This window comes from Lagopus muta, chromosome 17 (genome assembly GCF_023343835.1).
Source record: "Lagopus muta isolate bLagMut1 chromosome 17, bLagMut1 primary, whole genome shotgun sequence".
NCBI lineage: Eukaryota > Metazoa > Chordata > Aves > Galliformes > Phasianidae > Lagopus > Lagopus muta.
The window spans coordinates 8494768-8510478 of NC_064449.1; positions in this window are offsets into that span (position 1 = coordinate 8494768).

Consider the following 15711-nt stretch of genomic DNA (forward strand, 5'->3'; position numbering starts at 1 on the left):
CTAGGTGCTAACAGATTGAAACCCGTTGTGATAGACACTGTACAAGCACATAGCAAGACTGAAGTCATTCAGGGCATGGACTGAATCAAAATAGACAAGACAGAAAAAGGGTAGGAGGTTTGGGGATGAAAGCAGAGAAAAATAAAGGAACTGGCAGAGCCAAGGGAAAAAATGGTTTATGAATTTTTTTGGCAAAAAAAATATATATTTCATCTGTAAGTGAGCATTTGTCAAAGCTGCAAAATGTTTTCATGAGCTGTATTCTTCCCTACGCATATGAAGGAGAGACATTCCAGACAGTGTAGACCCAGGTTCAAATCTGGTTTTCAAGGATAAAAAGACTTTTGATCTGTGATCTTCTGAAGAGTGACCTAACGGCCGGGATGCTGCGGTTCGTCCTCCCCCAGGGTCTGTTCCTGAAGACAAAATACAGAGGTTTTCAAAACTGCACAGGGTTTTGTGGCATAGGAAAATGATTTTCAAGACATCTCTCCATAGGACATCAAGCTACCCCTGCAGAGACCGCTTTCAGCTGCCCTGGCCCTCTGCTCTCCCCAGCTGACCATGCAGTCTTAGAATTGAGAAGCTGTGTTTTTATTTTTTCCTGTTTTGACTTTTCCTGACCATAAAACCCTCTGCTTCCTTTAGAGAATTGGAGCATTCTATTCTGACCTTATTAAGCAAATAGCAGCAAGTTTGTAAACTCTCCTAAGTGCACCCACAGGGACTCTCTTTTTTTTCTTCAGTTAGAACCACTGCTGAAATATCTCACTGGCAGCTCTGAGCTCACTTTAACTCCATGTGCCTGATGCAGTGTGTGGTGGAGTTTAACACAGAGCCTCAAAACAAACCAAAATTACTTAATAGATTACCCATACCTACTAATAACCATCACTGAGCTCTGACTTGACACGATTACAGCTTGAAGCTGTGACAAAGGAGGCAGGGAAATGAAAACTGGTACTGATGTGCTGATTACTGATCATGGTCCCACGCTGTTTTACTTAATAGTTAAATACTTGCTCAGAATGATTTAATACAAGAAGACGCAGAGCATGTATATGTTTAGATATCAGATTAGTAGCTGACAAGCTTCATCATATCATGCTGCATTTCTCTGTCTGTTATGCAATTTCCATTTTAATGTCCTGAAAGGTGACTATTGCACAGTGACAGGCAACAGAGTGAGTTCCCATGTTTGAGGGTTTGGAAGGGCTGTCATCACACAATGGTTGGAGGCTTCTATCTTGCCTTGCTTTGCAAGGATGTTAAAAAATACTCCCCCTGGAACAGCCTAATTCCAGACTGCAGCAGCAAATGACTGGCTGTCATTCTGGTGAAGTTTGTTTTGAGGCTTAAACAATGGCTGATGGCGTGCCTGAAAGAAGGCAAATATCTCTGAACTGTGCCCGTTTCCTCAGAATTCCTTACATTTCAGCAGGAAAAATATTGATTCTTCTCCCATTTCCCCACCCCCTTCCAATTGTATCTGTGCTCTGTGGATACCCAGGAGGCTGCCTGATGCCACTTCAGGGTAAGTTGTAAAAGAAGATGCACCAGAACTGTTATCCTCTGGCAAGTTCATTTTAACAGCAGTGTTGCTATAAACAGTGTCTTCAGCTTTACCAAGCTTAGTAACAGCAGCAGGAGAGACTATTGAATACAAGTCTGGGATCTATCAATAGGTACTTACCTCCTGCAGCACAGAGCGCAAAGATGGAAAGTGATATGTAGCACTGAGGTAGCAACACAGATTTTGATATTTTGCCACCTTGTTTCTTCATCATGTCCAATGCTCTTGAAAACTCAGGATGGAAAGCCCAGCCTCACTGTGTTCTCAGAACTGAAGAGAAGATGCAATTTCAAGGCATTGCAGAAGATGCAATTTCAAGGCATTTCTGTACGGGAAAACAGTTTTCCACAGATAAATGCTAATAAAGAAGGAATCATCTAACTAGCCAATACTTTTCTTTCCTTTCCAAGTCACCTTCGTAACCAGTTCCTTCATTTTCATAAGTTTGTGAAGAACTGAAATACCAAAGTTAAGGGGGTCAAACTAAGAGGTCAGATCAAGCCATGAACATTGAAATCAAAATAATCCTGTAAAACAAAACATCTAAACTTGTCACAGCTTGGAAATGGAATATGTGCCAGTAGCAAATGAGTTATGTGGCCAAGGCGAGTATCAAGAAAATTGCTTTGTAATTTTCTATTGCAGGTCATACAGCCCTATTCTTAGAAGGGCCACCAAAACTTCAATTTATTTATCCTCACAACATATTACAGTGTGGAGAGGGAAGAAATACTTTTCCTTGCACTGAAATAGAGAGGGATCGAGGGACCAGATGAATGCAGAATATATTTAGCTATTTACTTCACATTGAAATGGCATTACAAGAGAATTAGAACAGGCAATATGTTTACATAATTTATTTACCTATATTGCTATAAAACTCAACAAGAGCATGCTAGGGAAAAGCAATCTGAGCATCTTCTGCAATCTGAGAGCTCAGCAAAGATAAAACAGAGTATCTACCAAATACACTCCTTCTTTTGGTGTGCCCCTGACCCTTTACTTAGTGACTGATTAATATTTATGCACACTACCACTTCAATTAGAAACCTAGTGAGATTAATTGGATGGAAAAATTCTTGCAAAGCAGCAGATAGAGAAAAAAAATCAAAGAGAGCTTTTCTCTCTTTGTCTATTGCCACCAAAATAAGGCAGGCAGTTACAGGTTTAGTACAGGGATGTACCCCCTAAAGTGTTTCCAAACTAATAACCTTTGAAACAGGTTTGCAGCCTTGGAGAGGTAGCAGAATACACAGGGGAAAAAGATTTGATTTAAGATGAACACTGGCTCAAGCACTCATTAAAGCAGCCTGCTCTACAACAAAATGTCACAGGGTCGCATCCAACTCAGAACAATCTCAGTTTTGATTATTTTACCCCCTTAACCCTGCGGGTTGCATGATGTGAACCTGATACCTTGATCTTGGAATATCAAATCATCAGGAGTGGGAGCAAAAAGCTGCTGTAGCCTCACTGATAGCCATCTGGTGGTACCATGGCGGTGTGTAAGGCATTGTATGCCCATGAACAGCAAAGGGCTTAAATCACAGTTTTGCTTTTTTGCCATCAAACATCTAAAGGATATCATACTGAGATTTCATTTAACACGTGTGTGTGTGCGTTTCACAGGCTGGTTCATGTTTGAAAAACTGTATACAAGTGAGCCCAGAGTGCATGAAAGCTCTTGCTGCAGTCCACAAGTCACAGCATTCCTTTTTCCTGACTGCATTCCAATGGGCTCATGGAACGCAACTGCTGGAGATCACAAACTTTTCCAGTAGCAGGGGAAGCTGAAGCTCACAGACAGAAAGCTTTGGGTTTTCAGAGTGTTCTTGAGCATAAAGACATTGCTCACTATGCACCCTGACTCAGTCCTTTGCCTCCTCATCAGGACTGTGTGGTCGGGTCACTGGCAGAGTGAGGAATTTCACTCCCTGGGTGTCACACAGATACAGACTGATGCTGATCCTGGACTAGCAAATATTTGCACTTATTCTGTCAGCATGCAGCACACCGCCAGCCCTTTACAGAATTCTGCCTAAACATCTTCAAAGAGCACAGCCTGGTTGTCTGGACTTGGACTTCCTCAGCACCCTTATGGCAAGGGCTGTGTGGCAAGGCAAAGCCTAGCTCCTGACCTGTTCTTCAGTAGCAGTTTCATTGCCAGACCTGTGGACACACAAGCCACTGGTTCCTCCTCTCATTGCTGTTCCCTCTGTTTCTCCATAGCTGCCACATAAGTATTCATATTCATTGTTTAAAATCTGCAGATACATTTTTTTAAAGTCCAACCTAAATATAAAAAAAAAAGGAAGAATCTGCCTGCTGTGGCTTTTAATGTTACCTCTATATTTAGGCAATGCTTAACAATACTTCAATTACAAGATAGTTGCGGAGAATTTACTTCCATAAGATGCAAGCTCTTTAGCAGTAGGTATTATGCAGAGAGAAGCCTTGCTACTTTCATACTCCTGAAAATAAAGATGCAATTAGACCTCTGCAATTAAAGAGAACATTGCAAATGTATATTTCCATTTTCTGTGGTAATTTTTCATTTCTATCTCCAGCAATATATCACTTATGCTAAAAACTGAGCCATGAAGTGTAGTATTTACTATCAAGCCCCAAGAATACATGCTGCTCTTATTTACACCCAAGGGGCCTGAAGGCACAACCTGGTGTGGAGCCAACGTCAAGAGTTTGGGGGTGATATGTGCAATCATTAGTTTGAAGGCAAGCAGAGCTAAGAAAATACATGTTATTAATCATTATGATTCATCCTGTCTCAGTGACCAAAGACAATCCATGCTGTGTTACCAGGCTGTAATGTCATGCAAGTGGAGATAGTCTGCAAGCTTCAACCTGCAAAGCACAGAACTATGAGGATACTCCAAGCTGAAAATATTTGCCCATAGAGATGGTGGTGCCCCATCCCTGCAGACACACACAGTCAGGGGATGGGGCTGTGAGCACTGATGGAGCTGTGGGTGTCCCTGTGCACTGCAGGCAGTGGGAACAGACAGCCTTTAGTGGTCACTTCCAACTCAAATGGCTCTATAACTCTATGATATGGATGAGGATATTTTCATATTCTAAGACCCGAAGTGACCTACAGAGATACTGTGAACAAAATAGGGTAGGATCAAAGACAGCACAAACAGGGCTTTTTATAACAAAAGGTTTTATACTGATTCCCATTAGAACTCCACTTACCTACATCATACATTAGTGCAGAACCTGCTCATTTTTCCACAACAATTTAAATAATTGCCTGCATTTCTCACTTGTGATTTGGGCAGGAGATTTTACCCAACTGGAGCAATAATGACTTGCCCTTTTGTCTCTCCTTTCTGCAGATGTTGCCCTCTTCAGAAACAATGAACCTGTATCTCTTGTCCGTTCTCCTACAGGTGTAATTCAGTTATCTCAGGGAAACTTTCTGATCACTTGCATCTGAGTGAGGAGAGGAACAGGACCTACTCCACTTCTATAGGCACTAGTACCCCACTTAGCTTCACAGAATGGATTCAGGATAATATAGGAGATTTCTTGTAAACAATCAGATCCCTCTTTCTCTCACTGTTGAAATAGAGAGGCATTTGCTTGGAAAATAAGTATCACGTCTTTCCCCTCTCCTTTCTTTTTCCAATATTTTTCCTCAAATCATCCTCAAATCGCTTCCACTACAACCCCAGCATAAATAAATGAGGTCTTCTGATAAAAAAAAATGTTTGTGTTAAATGGAAAACAACATTTCATTCTGTTGTCCTTTCAAATGGTTATTCTGGATGACAGAAATAACTGTTTGTCAACCGAAAAAAAAATTTTATGGGGCAAAATGTTTCAGCCTAAATTATTCAGCTAATGGTTATTACCTCTGCAAAATGGAATAAAGAGCCATGCGATGCTGCAATGGCTGAGGCAATTTTACTGCGGTACCTACAGCAGCAGTGTGAAATGTCTCCCTCAAGACACCACTCCAAACTTCAGCTTTCTTGGAGGAAGAGCCACTGCAGAGGCACATGCATAGTAGATTGGAAGGGCTCAATTACACTCTCGTTGTTTGCTGCTTTCTTGTTTCTGGCAGAAAGCTTGGAGCTGTCTACATGAGCTCAGAATTTTATTTGCAAGGTTGCTCTTCTGCTGCTGGTTTTAAACACTGGTTCATGCAATGCTAGTTTCTCCTGCTGCCATTTGGAGGTGTTTTCTGCTTTGATGGACAAGATGCTGGATATGTGCTTCCTTCTAACAGCATAATTCACAGATTCCTCAGCCTTCTTGGCATATTGAGCGGGAAATGGTTTATTGTACACTCTCCATGTGCACTAATTTTGGCAACCCTCACACTTAGCATAAGGAATGTAGGATGCCTTTGGCTCTATGCCCTCCTCAACCCCTAAAAAAAGACACCTTATCGGTGGTTAGCAGTGCTGTCAGAATAGAAAGTTTGCCTCTCCATTTCTACTAAAGCTGGAGTGGGCACGGGCTAGGTTATGGATGAGATCTCTACCCAAATCCAGCTCTGGCATGAGCTGGTGCAGCTCCAAGAAGATCAAGGGAAATCCTGTTTGTTGCACAACTCAGGGTACATCCAAGCTGGCTCCTTGCATTTCTCCTTCTCTTCCCTTTTCTGAGCAAAACTCAGTTGTGTGATACACAGATGTGCCTCCCATGCTGTCAAACAAGCTTTTTTCCAACTATCTCAGAACAACAGCTTTTCCTAGGTGCATCACTTCCTTTCCCCTACACTAATATTTTCTGCTTAAACAGCAGATGGAATGGTACACTGTGGGTAAGGAGGGCTCTGACACAGCTTTGAAGCCTACACAAATGACACTGTTTTCTCTTCAGGCTGCCCACCAAGTGGAGATGCCTGGTGCTGTCTCTGTGCTTTGTGCACATCCTCCTCCTTTTGTCCTCATTAGGAGCATGTGGGCGCTGCTCCGTGTGCCTGTTCTGGCTGTTCTGCATCATTAGCTATGCCAGCAGGTTTCACAGTGTCCTTCTGCTATCCATCCCTTCACCCCAGCACACAGTTGAGCACAGGAAGAGAGCAAACAGATACTGATTGCACTGCATGGAAATTATTTCTTGAAAGATCAGGTGACCCTGCAGCTTAAATAGCTACCCTCCAGAGCTCTCTCATATGAAATTGTGTATACATGTATGTGTATTGGCTTAGTTCTTGGATAGAACAGCCATCTACAGTGACAACATGGATACGACTACCTGATAAGTTTACAATTCAACCACCCCAGGTGTGCCCTAGCTTAGGAGATCGATGGGGCCATCTTGTCTAGGAAATCTTTCTCTGAACTGATCTATGTGCAAAAGTGAAAAATCTGCTGCAGCAGAAGTCCTCTTTTTTTTTTTTTTAGAGTAGAAAGTATCTGTTATCCCTCCACGTTTCTTAGTCACTAGGCATTCCTAAAAACCTGGAGCCTAAATATATTTAATATACATCTATAGATCATCCGTGGACCATTTATCACTGTTTTACAGTGTAACAGTGAGCTATAGATCATCTCTTCAGAGTCATCAGAGGGGATCTAGCTGCTCAATAGTTATGAGCTTTGAAGGGAACAAATATGGCAGATGCATTCTGTTCATTCAAACCCTGCATTACTAAGCAAAGTGCTGAAAATCAGGAAAGGCTAACAGTAGGAATCTGAGGAACTAGGAAAGAAAGTTAAGGTGTACATTAAAAAGTATCTGCTTCTTGTTCATTACTGCCTACTTGACTGAGGGGCTAAATAAATAAATAAGAAAAAAGGATATAACAAAAAATAAATGCACATTTCCATACTCCTGATCAATGATTTTTACAAATGCAGAATGGAAAACTTAGGCCAGTACCTTTTCTGCAGAAGTAGCATCAGAGATTTTAGAAGGTCAAAAGCAGAATATGAACCGAGAGCTCAATAAACCACGCAGGAAACACAAATGGTAATGGCTTAGCTGTGAGCCATGTGTCACAGCACACCATTCCCTACTCGCCTACAACTGCACTGAGTTTTGGAAACTACACTTCAAGAAAAAAGTTGACTAATTTCAGCAGTGGGTCAGATCAAAGCTCCGGGTGTGTGACTGTGAGGAAAGGCTGAAAGATTTGGGGCTCTGTAGTCTAGAGAATAGAAGGCTAAAAGAAGGGATAACAGTCTTTGGAGTACATAAAAGGCTGGTGTAAAGTAGAATAGGAATGAGTGCTTTTTACCTGCTTTTTTAAAGGGGAAGTCATAGTGATGAGCTGAATCTGCAAAGCTGAGAATTAGACAAGACACTGCAAACATTCTTGGAAACTAAGGATAACTAAGCCCTGAAATAGACTGTGTGGGAAGATGGGGAAGCTCTGTTTCTGGAGATTTTAAAGAATGTGCTGGGCAAATACCTGACATGATGAATGATAAAGGTCTAATTTACCATGCCAGGAGAAGGGAGATGCACTATAGGAATCCCTGGATTACATACACCATATACATCAGCTGACTGAAACCGGGCAGCCTGGGAATACTGCAGAACTTCAGCCCATCCCAAGGTCCTGCCAGGCTTGGGAGATCACCTCTCTGTGGCTGTATCTTGGCCAACAGATGCAGTAGTCCCAGCTTTGGGAAAGGGTGAGATGGCAGGGTGGTACCATTATTGGTGCAGAAGGCTGCAATGCCCTGAGCCTCCTCCAAGTCAGTTCTGTGCCACGCTGGAGTTGAACTTCTCAAAGGAAATGGCAGCAAGGCGATCTGTTGTCACTAATAAGTGCTCTGCACTGTTTGCATCTCCCGCAGTTGTGTGGTCTCCTCCTGCTGATGCTCTGCAGATAAGAAGCTGATCAACTTAACCTACTCAGTGTCTGCCCAGTCTTGTTTTCCATGACATGTTTAGTGAAAGAAACACAACCTTTCCGAGCTTTTAGCTCTATCAAATGGAATTCTAGTAAAAAAATCCCTAGGAACAAGTTATTCCTAGAAGAGATGCTACAGATGCAAAAACAGGCTCCATGAGAATACGAGAGAAGCTAGCTTTGCTTGTCCCAGTAAAGTACATGCTGTCTGGTTACAGGATCCATTTTCCATTGGATGACACAGAACTGCTCTAGGAGCAAGATCTGTGATGGTAATGTCTCAAATACCATTTCTATGGCATTGCTTCCCTTCTCTCCATGCCCTGCCTATGAATTTGAATGAATTATACAAGATAGCATGACAAGGGAGCATTAATGGGCCATTTACCACTTAGAAGTGCATTAATGGGTCATTAATGTGTACCCTGCAGTGTTCTGCTGTTAGGATTCAGTAGATATTTTGTGCTTTTAAAAAGATTATTCATTTTTTAAAAGTATTTTTTTTCCCCCTTCAGAATAAATCTTTAAATTATTGGGGAATAATAATTTATGAAAGAAGAATGAAGAGACAGATTAAAATAAGAACAACAGCTTTCTATTGTTCCATGGACATAATTTTCCCAGCTGGCCTGTGTATAGAGCTACTAGGAGGAGCATGCCAACTCTGCGATCACATCTCTTCTCACAGGAATAGGGCACAGTTTCACAAAACCTTCAACTGAGATACTAATGGCCTTAATAAAGCAGACTGTCCAGAACAAATATGAAGTGAAGCAGATGGTTCTTCCACCTCAGAGGTTCTCAGTTCACTGAAGGTGTCTAGCACTACATACATGCAGTTCTTGAGGGAAATAAATCAATATCAGTGCACAGATTTGCCCCTAAGTTAGTCTTTGTACAGAGGAGAGCTCTTCCCAGTTCTCTCATTGCATACACTGGTGTTTTTTTGAGCATATGAACCATTGGTGGAATGTTCAAAGTTGAAATGAACAACAAAAATCAAGAGCTGACAAAATGTGATTAATGCAATATCAGAGAGGACACAGTTTTTCTCTACTGCACCATTTCTTTACTGTTGTCTATACAAGCTTGAGAATGAAAGAAAGTAAAATAATGCCATCAGAACAAAGCTACAAGAAATGTCTTTTGCTAAATGAATGCAGATATCGTGCCAGGACAGGAGTACTTTATAACTGGAAAACAGCTGAAAATAGAAAAAAAAAAAAAGGAAGTGCCTTCTGTGCCTTAAATTTTCTGTAATCCTTCAAGTACAATCAATTGCACTGATGAAGTGAGCATTATACACAGTGGAAGGTCAAAGATCAGGTTAAATAACTTAGACATACACGCAGTACCAGAGACAGTGAAAAATAGGTCAGCATCTTCCTTTCTTTGCATTTTTTCTTGCTTCATGTGGATGTACTTACACCGGCTGGAAAGAGCCAAACTGATGTAAATTGAACTAAGTTCTGAGTAAGATCTTATCTAACCTCTGTTAAATTCAGTACCCAAATGAAAGGTGTTACTCCATTCCACTCCATTTGAAAGGCATTGAGCTCCTAGTGAATAACCATGTTACAGTATATTTTAACACAACTTTCTAGTGAGTTTGGGTTCCAGGATACACAGCAGTGTTTTAAAACAAAAAGCACTGGTAATATAGTGAGAGATGCAAAGCTGCTTGAAGCCTACAGGCATTCAAGAGGAAATGATTGAAGTGATCGTGTTAGGGAGGGTCTGAGCTGAAGGCAATGGGTGTGGGAAAAATTCCATGTTATCCACTGAACATTAATTTAAGAGATATTCTTTGCTGAGTGTTTGACAGGATGAAATTTGAATTCTAATTTCCAGAGAAAGCAAAGGCATTTATAGCAATTGCTTTTCTGTAATTGCCAGAGTACAGACAGTATTCAGGGGCATAGGACAATGCATCTCATAAGCAGTCAAAGACAAATTACTTAATCTGAGATCCACAAGTCTAATTTTATGCATCATTCTATGCTAAAGGGCTTCATTTTACTACAGATGTTTTTAGAGCCATTAACAAAATGTTGCATTATATCTCTGCTAGGACTGCATATATGCCCAGGTCTTAATTTCTACTGAATGAGTCACAAAAAGGAATTCCAATTCAGTCTGTTTTTGTAACAGTGCTGTGATCATGACAAATATTATTTAAAAATATATATCGATAATCTCATTTATGCATCGAAAGGATGTGTAAGCAAGGAATAGAACTCAGAAAGGTGAAATAATAGGAAATATGTCCAAAGGAGCAAGCAAAGAATGAATGGCTTCAATCCTAACAATACAAATCTCATCCTAAGCTTTCTCGTTAGCTTGCATTCTATTGGTTACAAAAGCAAGATCTCCTCTGCTTCCACATTAAAATTGTTACTCCAGCTTCTCCATCCTGTTGGAATGCTCAAATAATAGGCCATGGAGATTACCTGACTGAAATCAGAATTAATGTGACATCTCCTATGTCTGCAGGAGGCTGTTTGAAGATGAGCTTCAATCACAAGGTCTTTTCTCAAAGGGCTACAACAGGAAGAACACATGAGTGTCCAGATAGCATCCCAAAATTCAATGTAGTTTGAAGCATCCCTGATTTTCTAATTGGCCAAATTATCTGGTTAATTCTAAGGCAGCGTATAAGAACTAGTCCCTGCTCACACCACCATCACTTCTTAAGTTCTGAAAGCAACATGTTACATCAAAGACCATAAACAAACTTGGCCCTTTGGAAGTGACCTGGATTATAGTAATTTAAAGATTAAAATAGTTTCAGAGGGCAAAGAAGAGGAGGAGAAAACTCTTAGCAAGCTGCTCTCATCTTTGCTCCTGAGCTCTCAGTTTGAAGTGGCACTTCTTTACCTCTCTTCCTATGTCAAACAGTTATTTGCAACTGAACAAAAATAAGGTTGAATGTGAAATCCCCTTCCTGTTCTTTGCTTCCTTGACTGGAAATGTTTCGAATTTGGAGGAGAGAGGTTGATTTTATTTACTGTTATTATCTCTTCTATAATTGTTTTATAAGCCACCTCCTCACATGCTACTAGAGACTCTCAAGATCATCACTGAGCCACAGGCTCAGGGCTGAGTAACTGAGAATAAACTCTTTCCATAGCAAGGAAGTCTCATATCTATGATGACAGTGAGGAAAACCAACAATCCTGCTTTGCTATTTCAACTTCTTCTGCAGTGGTATGGCTGTGCTGTTTTCTTCAAAGGGCATATTCTAAAGGTTACAGTCTTGCTCTAGAAGGCAAATGTTTATTTCTAGCTGGCTGACTGCTTAACAGACTTATCTGAATTTTAGAAATCCTTGCAGCTTTCATTCACTGTAAGATGCTTTGTTTTCTTTAGAAAAAGTGAATTCAGCTAATACTTAATAAAAATGGATCTATGCTTGTTATATGCAGCAGCTGTTCAAAGAGGAGCAAAAGTGGGGGAAAAAAGCACTTTCACTGCATTGGAAATATGCAATCAATTTTTTGTTTTTGTCCTAGTCAGTCAGCTCTCATACCTACATACAGTCTTCATACTCCCATATCCATAATCAGGAGCACGTGAATAAACATATAAACACAAACAGATAAACATACAAACATAAACAGATCACCAGGAGAGACTTTCTTTAGATTTGAAGCTATTCTGCGCCATGGTGAATGTCAGTATGCTTTTATGATAACAAACACAGTTTATGCTAGGAAAGAAATACTCCCACCTCTTAAGTTCCAGTATAAACAAACTATGCAATATCAACTACAAAAAACATTCCAGTTCTTATTAGTGTGAAGGATGCACTTAGCCCGTTTCAAAATATTCTTGAGATATTTCAGAATGACTAGAGTTTAGTTTGGGAAAAAAAAAAAAAAGCCATAGCAAAATGATAACAAAATAATTTGTGTTATAATCTACAATTATAAGTGATTCTTGCTGACCAAGAGACCTAAGTATTTATCCTGCTGACACTCAGCACTATAAAAAGCCATGAAGTTTCGAACACTCCTTCTCTTACCCATTTTGCTGTACTGGTAAGTTCTATTTGGGTCCACGTTATTTGGCTATGCACTGACCCCAGAATTTCACATTAGATTTTAATGACAAGGTGTGAACAAAAGGAGGAAATGCCTTTGAACACAGACAAGTAGAAATGCAGGCTAAAAAAAGAAGAAAAATATGCAAAGTAGATATAAGGTTTACTCACTCCGTTTCCACTAAAAATCAGGGATTCAGGGCAAGTTGTAAACAAGGCTAATCCTACCAAAGAAGCACCGGCTGCTGCAGCGATCAATTGCCCATACCACGTTATTGAAAAGAAACCCACAAGAATGGCCTGCACAGCCAAGTCACAGGCAGCATTTACTGTAAATGCCATGTCACCCAAGGACTGCTGGAATAGGTTAAAAGCATCAAGCCAGAAGAGAACTGAGAATAACAACCAGCACAAACTCTTTGTTCTCTTACTCTTTGCAGTCTAACTTTGTGTTCTTCAAGCTACTTGGCCCTTCAAAGCAGAAGAGGTAATTGAATTTCAATCATATCATGATCAGATTCAAAATAACCCATAATGGCACTCATTTCAGTATTGCACAGTGCTGATTTTTATTCTGGATGTAGTGCCAGTTCCTTGCTGTAGGAATTTCCATATGCTCCTTGCCCTGAATTTCAAAGAATAACTTTGTCTAATGGAGCTGAATATTGAGTTTTTTTTCCCCCATGACTTACAGGTGCAATTTGAAAGGGGGGGGGAAATGTGATGTGTAAATGAAAGGCATGCACTGTGCTGTGTGATGATAAACAGCCCTTGCAGTTTGGTTAGCTACAGCTTGTTCTTCACTCACAGAGGCACTAGTCACTTTTATTATGAGATGGCAGCTGAGTTTTATTCTCAAGATTGTGAAGACTTCTCACCTGACTAACTCGCTCCTTTATCATATTTCAGGTCAGAAGCAACACAAGCTGGGATCTATTTTTCTTTTTCTCATGGCCATTCTCCTCTGTCAGCCTTTATGTTGATTTCTATTTCTCAGCCCCACCAACAATTTCAGTTTTCTCAATTTTATTTATTTATTTATTTGGAATCGGATTTCAGAACAGACTGGATGACATCTTTCAGAAGCATTCTTTGCACAGACCTTTTTCAATAACCTAAACCAGTTATGCAGCATCCATAAACTGAATAGACTCGTACGTGGATCAGCAGACTTCTGCTTCCATGTTCCCTCATCACTCTCTCAACCTTCACATTGTGTGTATTTGGAAATCATGTTTTCTGTGTTACTGCATGCAGATAATTTGCTCTAGTAGAAGAGTCAGAAACTATTAGCAACATTTATCAGTAACAATTTATGAAACTTAAAGGGTAGAGCACTGAGTGCAGCTCAGAAATTCAATTACCTGCAGGGTTTCTGTAGTTTAGCTGCTGCCTTCTGGTGTTTTGATTCCCCAAGTGTAAATAGGCAAATTGTGCCAATCAGCTTTGTGAAATACTTGGAAATAACTTGTATACAAAACTCTGGATACCTAGATAATAGTGTCCAATATTTAAGATGTGCTTATATACATTGGCAGGGAGATACTCTCACTCTCAATTCACTTCTGAGCCTGTGGCTTTGAACCAAGTTGTCAGCATTATCTCCTTGCTTGAAATGTTCAAGACAGCTCTCTCCTAATGGGTAATAAAGCTTAGTTTTCACAGAGGTGGTTTTTCTTTTTTCTTTTTCTTTTTTTTTTTTACATCTTTACAAACTTGCATATAAATTAAACACACAGTGAGACTGGACAGCTTCCCTCTGAAAGAATAAAGGGCGATGTCAGCAGTTGGGTGGCTGTGATTGGGTTGTTCGGATTTCCTCTCCCATCTCCATCTTTTTGTACATTTCCCTGAAGGAAAGAAATGCACGGTGGACTTCTTTAATCTGTTTGAAATGCTTGTTGGCCAAGGAGCTACGTTACACTCATCTGTGGAGGCATCTGCTCGCCCACCCTTCTGTCTGCAGAAGAGATAAATACAGAGGCTCAACAGAATCTTTCATCATTGCAGTGTGCTTGCCTACTTAATCAAAATCCTCCACCGCTGACAAATGACAGCAGACGTATGCTTTCTAAATGTTGCACTTCAACAAGCTCTAATACTGTACATTATGTTATAATAACGACAAATTCCATCTTGAGTAAAATTAAGATGTATATTTCTATAAACCTCCTTCAGTTTTAGAGGGAAATGTACAGAAGCATCTGACTCTCACCTGGCATTACCCATGGCTGTGTACACCCCGCAAACAGAAACAACCACATTGCCTTTAACACACAGAGAGAAATGATACTGGAAGAAAGATTCTCAGCAAATACCTTCTGCATGAGTCAATGCAGACAAAGCTTAGGAAAAAGGAGGGATATTGAAAGCAGAATTCACAGTCTCTTCTGAATCTTAAGCCTGCTTTACCAATTTAACAGCACTGAGAGATGAGCACCGACTTGATTGTAGCTTTGATGGAATGTTTTTTATTAAGCATCGCAGAAAACAACATCTGGCTGCATAATTGTCTGTGGGCTTCCTCTTCTGATGGGATTACAGTGATTTGGATGAGAAGGAATGGAGAAGGAGTCAGGATCAGTTTTGGCCAGGAAAACAGAACATGATCCCTTCCAAATAAAGCTAGCTTAAGGAGAGAGACCCCAGCACAGTGTTAAAACCACAATGCTAAGACAGAAATCAGTTTGGGACTGGAAGCTTAAGTAATACCACACACTGATTAAATGTACTTTGCTTTGAACATGGGGAAAGAGGCACAATCTCAAAGGAACAGAGTCATGAAGGTCAGGTGAAAAGAGCACCAAATCCGCTTGGCAACAAGCTTAGAGATCTTAGCCAGAAAGCTCAGGTTTACATGCATGCTCCCAAGAGGGTAAGCAGACCAAGCACCTTCTGAGAGCACAGTGTAGCACCTGAGATTTAATAAAACACCTTAAACAGAGATAAGTCTAGCTAAAAGCAAAAAGAAAACAGAATGGTGTAAAAGGAACCCTTTGTCACTGGTACTGAAACAGACAAACAGTAAGGAGGTACATTTTGAATAAGAAGATGGGTTACTGAAGGTATTTATCTGATGGAGATCAAGTCCTGGGCATGGTTACTGATGATTGAAGTATGCTTTCATTCATTAGATATAACCCTTGAAAAGATGTTCCATCCACTTCCTGGAGAATACAGATACACATACACATGAAAAATGAAGAAGTAGAAGAGTTCAGAAAAGCTGGAACTCTTAATTGTAGAAATGGAAGCTTGGAA